General features: G+C 56.5%; 1 long non-coding RNA gene across 1 annotated transcript; it reads right to left on the reverse strand.

Annotated features, from left to right (window-relative positions):
* Window positions 1-2,054: 2,054 nt before the first annotated feature.
* Window positions 2,055-3,363, reverse strand: LOC115300204. The gene is made up of 3 exons (XR_003912543.1): window positions 3,325-3,363; window positions 3,050-3,177; window positions 2,055-2,796 (listed from the first exon to the last, which is right to left on the reverse strand). It is a non-coding gene; the product is annotated as an uncharacterized LOC115300204 (long non-coding RNA).
* Between the last annotated feature and the right edge of the window lie 4,875 nt (window positions 3,364-8,238).

The raw sequence follows: 8,238 nt of genomic DNA on the forward strand, positions 1-8,238 counted from the left end.
TTGGGTTCTGTGGTTTACAACGAAGGAATCTTCATTGCATTGCAGCCCAAACACCTTTTCCAAACCTTCCTGAACTCAGAGAAGTTAAAAAAAAAAAAAGTGAAACAAGAATTAATTCCAGAGATTCCCTTAGTGAGCATCACTATTCACAGTTGGAGTGGACATATCTGGAAGGCTGCGTTGAGCAGCTGTGGCCATCCCAGACCGCCTGGGATTTAAAATCCGGGATCTACCACTCGCAGCTCCGTGAGATGAAGTCACAGAGCTTCTCCGAGCCTCAGTGTCCTCACCTGTAAAGTGGACCTGTAGTGACAGAACTGACTCACGGGGCCTGACGAGTCAGCTCCTCTGTGTACATGAAGGGCTCAAGGGAAGATCCCCAGGTCATAAATGCTCCGTTAGTATCTGATGAATTAAATCAAATGCAATCCCCTAACAGTCCGGCATTTACTCATTCATCATTTATCGAGCACCCTCTGCATGCACAGCGTTGCCCCAGGGGCAAGGACACGGAGGCAGAGTGGCAGGGGACCTGCCCTGGAGAAGTCCCTGTGGGCTGGGGAGAGAAACTCGTAAACACATAAATCCGAGTCCGATGTGATAAGACCATTCTGGAGGTATCAACACAGCGCTGTGGGAGCCCAGGGGAGGGGTGATTAATTTTGCTTCGGGGGCTGGGGGAGTCTTTGCAGAGGAGGTGACATTTGAGCCGGACTTTGAAAGACGAGCTCTCCACAGAACTAAATCTGGACCCAGTGCCAAGAGAGTCAGCCTCGGAAATCAATCCAGCCACCGGGGGAAGGGCAGGCGGCCGCAGGCTCCCTGCCCCCAGGACAAGGACACACAGGGCTCAGCTCCCGGAGGCTGTGCGAGCCCAGGCTCTCCCTGGGTTCGGGGCCAGGCCTCCCTGTACAAACTGCGGTCTTTTCCCACACACAGGTGCCGCTCACCTCCAGGTAAGAGCCCTGTGTCCAGGCGAACTCCCCTAGTCTCCACCTCTCGAATGCAACTTGCATTTCCTTCCTCCCAGGACAAAAGTGATCCTGATTGCTTTTAAGTTACATCCTACTTTTGCAGAATGCGTCACAGGTCACAAGAGAGAAGAAATACAGATGTCAAGGCCAGAGCCTCCTCCCAGCTCCGCCGCAAACTACCTGGTGACCTTGGGTTGCTGATTTAACTTCTCAGGCCTCAGTTACCGCATCTGTGAAATGGAGTGACAGTTGCTGTGGGATGAAATGACACAGCGATGTGAAGTATACCGCACGCCGCACACTTCACACCTGGCATGCCAGACCGCTCTAGGGAAACATTAGCTTCTTTTATTGCCTACATCCTTTTCCCGGCACCTGACTTTTCTGTGCCTTGTCTCCCAAACCAGATTGTGACCTTCTGGAAGTCTAGGACACGTTTCACTGGGACATACACTGCCGAGAGTCTGGTTCCCAGAGCCACGGGACTGCTCTGAGCAAGTGGCTTCGGGCAGGCCGGGGCCAGACAGGTGAGCAGAGGAGCCCGATACGCCCCCCACCACCACCTGCAGACCCCACGTCCCGCGGGGATCCCCCAGCCTCCCCACATACGCACACTCGTCTCTCCTTAGCATTACTTCCACGGCCCGTTGGAAGAGGATTCTGGGCACCGCCTTCTCCCAGAGCACACTGTGTACAAATCTGTAATTTCCCCTGGATATCTATATAATTTTTTTCAGCACAAACCGAACCAAGGATGAACATGTTTTCAGGACTCTCTGCAGAATTGCTGATGTTATTTTCCAATTGTTGGCAGCAAGGACTCCACCAAAATACTCAAGGTCAAGAGACCAGCATGGGCCTAGGCAATCTGTACCTCTTAAAACAGTGACAAATATGTTATTTAATTTTAATGAGCTTTTTTGCATCTCAAATCTAATTACAGCATTATCAAGTACTGCTTTGAACTGCAGGTGGCTTCTCATTACGTGTGCAAAGCCTGCCACGAGCATTTTTCGTGAATACTAATAACTGCTTAATTTTACTATTTGCTTAAAAAAAAAATAAAAACTCCCGGGGACTTATAAGGCTGGGCTTTATAAAGCATCTGCGGAGGGTGAGCCACACAGCAACACGGCTTAATTAAAAAAAATAAATACTGTATGTGGCCGCCCTGGAGGATGACAGCTCGGGAAGCGGCAGAGGCGCGGCGGGCCGGGGCCGGGAGGGGACACACTCCGTGCACTTCTCGCAGGCTCTGTTTTATTGCAGACTTATTGCATCACATTCAAATTTCCCAATTTGCTTGCAGTTCGGAGAGAACGGTTCCGTCAACAGATTTTCTGGGTGACGGACTTCAGTAATAGGCCTGGAGCTGGAGGTCCCTGAGGACACGCTCCAGAAATCAGTTGTGCGGACAGGTGCAGGGAGATGCCTGCAAATCATCACAAAAAAGCTGTCCCAGAGGGACCCCAGCTGCCTCCTATCCACGCCGCAGGGGGAAAGGGTGGAGGTGGCCGGGCCCTGCGGGGGAAAGGCTTTGCTGTCCCTGAGTGGAGAAAGTTACTGCACTCCCCCCGCAGTGGGTCTGTGCAATGCATGTTTGGCTCTTACGTGTTGTTCATTTATTTTGAAAATTGTTGGCGCTGAACTTATCTTTTAAAGCCAGCTTCCTGGTTTGCACCTTCTCCAGGGGGGGGGCGTCTAGGAGGGGCTGGTCGGTGCCGACACCCCCCCCCATCAGTGATCTGCATTCGGGAAGATTCCAACAGTCTGTTCCTGGGTTCTGTTCCCACCAGTCCGCACTGTCTCTGATCAGGAGTTCCTAGAAACCACAAGTCACATCATCACGGTAGGCTTGCCACCTGCCCAGACAGGCCACGCTATTGATCCACCACACGCTTCCTTCTCTTTCTCATTTCCTGCAGGACCAGCTCAGCAATCCCTCGCCCAGGCAGAGCCCCGCCTGTGCCTCGCTCAGAGGTTACACAGGTCAAGCCTGCCCACAGCCCTGCTCTCCACCTGTATCTGGTCAAATAATGTCCCCCTGAAGATGCCCACGTCCCACTCCTCAGAACCTGTGAATGTGCTATGTCACGTGGCAAAAGGGAAGTAAGATCGTCGATGCAGTGAAGGTCGCTAATCAGCCGATCATGAAATGGAAAGATTAGGTCATCCGGCATGCCCAGTGTCATCCATACACGTCCTTAATGGAAGAGAGAGAGGGCGGAAGAGTGGGTCCCAGAGCCGCGACCTGAGAAGGACTCCACCCACCATTGCTGGCCTTGGACATGGAGAAGGGGCCGCAGGCAAGGAATCCATCCCCCTCCCCCAGAAGCTGCCCGGTGCACACCTTGATTTTACCCACTGAGGCCGGTGTCAGACTTCTGACTTGGGAGCTGTAAGAGAATACATCTGTGTTGTTTGAAGCCGCAAGTCTGTGGTCCTCTGTTTCGGCAGCGACAGTCCAGAAGTACGGTGCTGAGTGCTGGTCTGCACACGGGGCATCAGGGCCCCATCCCCACCCCCACCCCCCCCGAGAAAGCGTCACCCAGTCAGGCTGCCAGCAGCGGGGCGGGTGGCAAAATCATGTGTAACCACCCACCTACAGTCCCCGCCCTTCTTCTGGGACTGGTGGTGCACAAAGTTCTCTTCCAGACAGCGCGCTGGAAGCAAGCCCCCATCACTACCACCCAACCGCGTGGCTCTGTGGCTTCCGTGGCCCGCATCCACGGTGTCCCGCCTCGAGTTTCGTCTTTGTGTGCATGGAGCTGAAGAGTAGCAGATGGCGATGGCCCGCCCTGGAGGACCGCAGAAGGTCCCCTGGGCCCCGCCAGGGCCACACCCACCAGACACTACTTACTAATGACTTAAGCCCACCCAGCGGCTGGCACACCGCCTCCGCCTGAACTCGGAGAAGGCCCAGCCTCGCCTTGGGCAGGACAGGATCCCTGAGGCCAGCCTGTCACACGATGCTCTGCTGCCAGGTCCCTGATGACAGGGGGACTTAATGGGCCAACACCGGGCCCTTTGTTTTTATGAGAACAAGTGGTTCATGACAAAGAACAAAGTTTCCTTCTTTACGAGGCCATCCTTGGTGCTCCCTCTCCAAGCCCATTAGAGCCTAGTTATCTGGCGCACGGCACCGCCACACAGGTACCGTTGCCACCGACAAGTTCATTTAGGAGAATTTATGGCCTGATTGTGCAGCTGTTGCCTTCTGAGTCAGTTTTAAGAGATTGTTACACAAGCAGTGTCATAATTTAGTCATGTTTCCATCTCACAACTGTACTGTAATTACTGCTGTTAACAGAGAACGGTAAACAAGAGACTGAGGAGGGCCAGCCGCAGGGAGCGCTAAGACATGGTGGACCGGGCAAGGCAGAGGGAGGGTCCTCACCTGGGACCCTGCAGGTTCCCGGAGAGCCCACGCGGACGGCAAGCCCTCAGGGGGCCCGCGGTGTGCACCGAGCCGGCGCCTGGCGGAGGTGAGGGGCGGAGTCCCGCTGGCCTCCCAAATTCCTGCCAGGTCTGGGGCTCCGAAGGGGCTGCCAGAGCCAGAGCAAGACCCCAGACGGTTCTGGACTTGGGGGTGGGGTCTCCAGGTAGAGTGTCTGGAACAGAGCGGGTGCTCAAGCTACAATGTGCTCCGGGTCCCCAAATGAGACCCTGCTCCAGCACCTTCTCAAACAGAACATACCAGAAGACGCTGCTGCAAAGAGCCGGGAGAAACCCCGGAGGCAGCCCTGAAGCTCGCGTCCTCTGATGCGCGGCTTCCCCGCTGGCTGTTGCCGGCAACGTTATTTAGTTGCACAGAAAGGCCCCCTCCGCCCCGGAGCAAACCTGTCGGAGGGCTCCCACTGGCCACGGAGGTCAGAGCCCACTGTCCCAGCAGCCAGGCGCCACCCAACCCAAACCGCTTCTTCCCCACAGGCGGCAAAACGGGAAGCCTCGGCCCTGGTCGGAGCCCAGAAGGGCTCGGTGAAGCGCGATCCCGACGCGGAACAAGGGTTGGAGACACACACGTGGTCCAGGCAGGGCCCCTGGAGGAACCAGGTCCCGCCACGCAACCACGGCGACAGTGTAATCCTGAGGGCCACGCCCACAGCAGCAAAGGCAGCCCCGGGGGCTCTGACTCTCCCCAGGGTCTAGAGAAACTAAGGAGCTCATCTGGGGCCACAAGGCCAGGCCTCCACCCAGAGCTAGCTGACCCCAAAGCCATGGGCCATCTGGACCTGGCCTGGGGGTCAGTGAGCAGCAGTTTCTCTCCCCAACCCCGTGTCCGACTCTGAACCAGGGCAGCCCCCCATCATGTGAAGGCACAGGTGCTTTGAACCCCAGGTCAGAGGAGACACGGAGGTGACAGAAGAGGTGGACCCATACGCAGCAGGTGCGGCGCCTGGGGCCTGGCGTCATCTATCCTTGGGGGAGGTCCCTGGGCACGGTCCACCCCGCCCCCCTCCCCAGCTCACGCAAAGCCATGATTAGTGGGAGCTGATTAGGGAAAGGTCGGATGCTCTGCAGAATCCGGTGGCTAACAAGGCTGGAAGACTCATTTCCAGATTGCCGGAGCCGCAGAGAAAAATGGAAGGTCCGGAGACAACAATCAATAAACACGAAGCCCTTGTAACAGAGGAGAATGAAGATCATGAAGCGAAGAGGCATCGACACAGCGACCAGGGAAGCAGGTGCAGCCCGAGAAAGGGCAGGGCCAGAGCCCAGCGGCCCCCTCCCCGAAGCCCACCCCAGCCAGGAGCCGCCCTGCTCCAGGCAGAGTGAGAAGCCGTGGGTGGCAGCGGCCCAGCCCCCCTGTGCTCAGAAACAGGCACCCACGGGTGCTGTTCTGACTCCCAGATGCCTGGGGACCCCACCGGACTTTGCAACAGGCTCATGTTCCTTAGGGGCTGCCGAGCTCAGAGCCTGTTGCCTGTGTGGCATCAGACAAGTGACCTAACGTCTCTGTTTCTCACAGGTTCATCAGCAGAGTCCCCACTGCCGGGCTGCTGCTCTGAACCACGTACAGGCCTGGTGCCCCGTCCCCATGGCCATGCCATCAGCAGGAACTCCCTGCAAAGCAAACTCAGCCCTCAGAAGCCGACCACACACCTGTCACAAAATACTCATTTGGGGGGTTCGAGAAGTGATGTGGGGGATCCACTCTGAGTAACGAGACATTGGGGCTTGCGGGGCAGGTTGGAGAGAGCTGAGGTCTGTGAGAATACACACAGAGTCAGGGGTGAGGACAAACAGACCTGGGGCTTCCCCACCCACACCCCACCTTGGACATGAGTGGGGGGCGCCTTCTCCGCTGCCCTGGGCACCAAGTGAATGCCCTCCAGCTCCACAACCATCTGGGGTCCGGGGCCAAGCCGGTCCTCGTCTCTCCACATGGCACCCAGCGCCTCTGCAGACAGACCTCACCCCTTTCCGGCCTGTGCACTGGTCAGTCGTCAAACTGACCTTCAAACAGCTGCGACATGGGGCTGGCTCTCCCCGGCTAGCTGACTTTCCACGAAGTGATGAGAAAACAGACAAGTACAATAAACACAGCGTGTGTGGGGCTGACGCTGGCGGTCAGGGTTCAAGCGGCGTCGGCACCAGTCCTCGGGAAAGGGCCTGAGCCTCCCACCCCAGGGCCCCCACCACCGAGGCCAGGGAGCGCAGGCCTGGGCCCCGAACCCAGAATCTCCCTCGAGAGCCAGCCCGCACCGCACGGACTTGCACATCAGCACGGGTATAATGCTCAGCCGTTTTATGTGGGAATACGCACTGTGTGTACCAAAAAGCTCATAAAAAAAAAAGAAAAAAATTGAATGAACATTGTTTTTAAAAGGCCCTTAAAAGGCTATAAAGTGCAGTGACTTTCATACCCTTGAGTTTTTCCATCTTGTATTAGAGGGTTCCTCAATCAAAGCCGACTCTGGGCATAAGGAGGTGGCACGGAGGTAAGAAGAGTGGATTCCAAGGTCAGGGAGATGGGAAATTCCGGGGCAAGCTGGCTTCCTGTGGGCACCGCTGGGCACAGGCTTAGGTCCTGAGCCCACCCCACCCCCCTCCCCCCACGAGGCAGTGAGCCCTGAGCCAGGAAGGACTTGTCGCTGGGAGAGGTCTGATTCTCCGGGCACGTGGTCTGTGAAGCCACAGCCTCCGGGCGTGATGGTGACAGTGCCCCTGCCCGGGTGCAGGGCGGCTTTGGCCTGAGGGAGAGGCCACTGCACAGGGCCAGGGACGGAGGACCCAGAAACATGGGTGACACGGACCGCTGAGATCTTGGCCACATTCCCGAGGCTGGACCCCGGCCCCTTCTCGGTCTCCGGGTCTCTGCACAGCTCCTCAGGGCCAGCGACAGGCAGGGCGAAGGGAGGCCGTTCTTGGCAGTTTCTAGAATCCTTGTCCCCCCCAGACGGGCCCAACTCCACATAGAGAATCTACGCTGAATTTCTCGAAGCTAGAAGAGCAATGTAAAGAGAAAACAATGGGGCGGCCACAGGCTGGGCTGTTGGGCAAGCATTAAAAATTGTGTTTGCGAAGACTAGTTAATGACTAGGGGACGAGCTCACAATATGTTGCTAAATAAAAATAAGCGACCAGAAAGACGGCCCCAGTCTTAGGGAACAGAACAAGCGCGTGTCTAGACAGGAGGGGGCCGGAGGGAAACAGGGGTGACCGCCCTGTTCCTCCAAACGCTTTTCTGTATTTTCTATAAATTCCCTGCAGTGAATGATTATTCTTATAATGGGGCTTGATTATGGTAAAATAAATTCCCCAAAGAAATTCCCAAAGAACACCCCCCATTTTATTCCTTTTGATCTAAATAGCCCTGCATTATGTTTCCCTTTGCTTTTTCTTTCTCTTTTTTTAAGCAGGCTTCACTCCCAGCATGGAGCCCAGTGCGGAGCTTGAACTCATGACCCTGAGATTAAGATCTGAGCTGAGATCAAGAGTTGGACATTTAACCGACTGAGCCACTCAGGTGCCCCCCCCCCCCGTTCTCCTTTCCTGTACAGCTGTCCCCACAGACAGAGGGCACCGGAGGGTGCACAGAGCAGCAGGGGTCCGCTGGGGAGAGGCTGGACAGGTGGTTCAGGAGGTCAGCAGAGGGCTGCAGGGGCCGGGGGGAGGGGAAGCCTGCCTGGACACAGGTGACAACACGCTCCACCGCCACTGGCACTCGGCAGCTCACGACAGGGCAGGAGGCGTTTCCCAGGACAGGGCTAGGCTCTCTGCCAGGGCCACAGTAGGGCCCAGGAAGGCCCAGTGAGGGCTC

The sequence above is a fragment of the Suricata suricatta genome, chromosome 8 (genome assembly GCF_006229205.1).
Source record: "Suricata suricatta isolate VVHF042 chromosome 8, meerkat_22Aug2017_6uvM2_HiC, whole genome shotgun sequence".
Taxonomy (NCBI): domain Eukaryota; kingdom Metazoa; phylum Chordata; class Mammalia; order Carnivora; family Herpestidae; genus Suricata; species Suricata suricatta.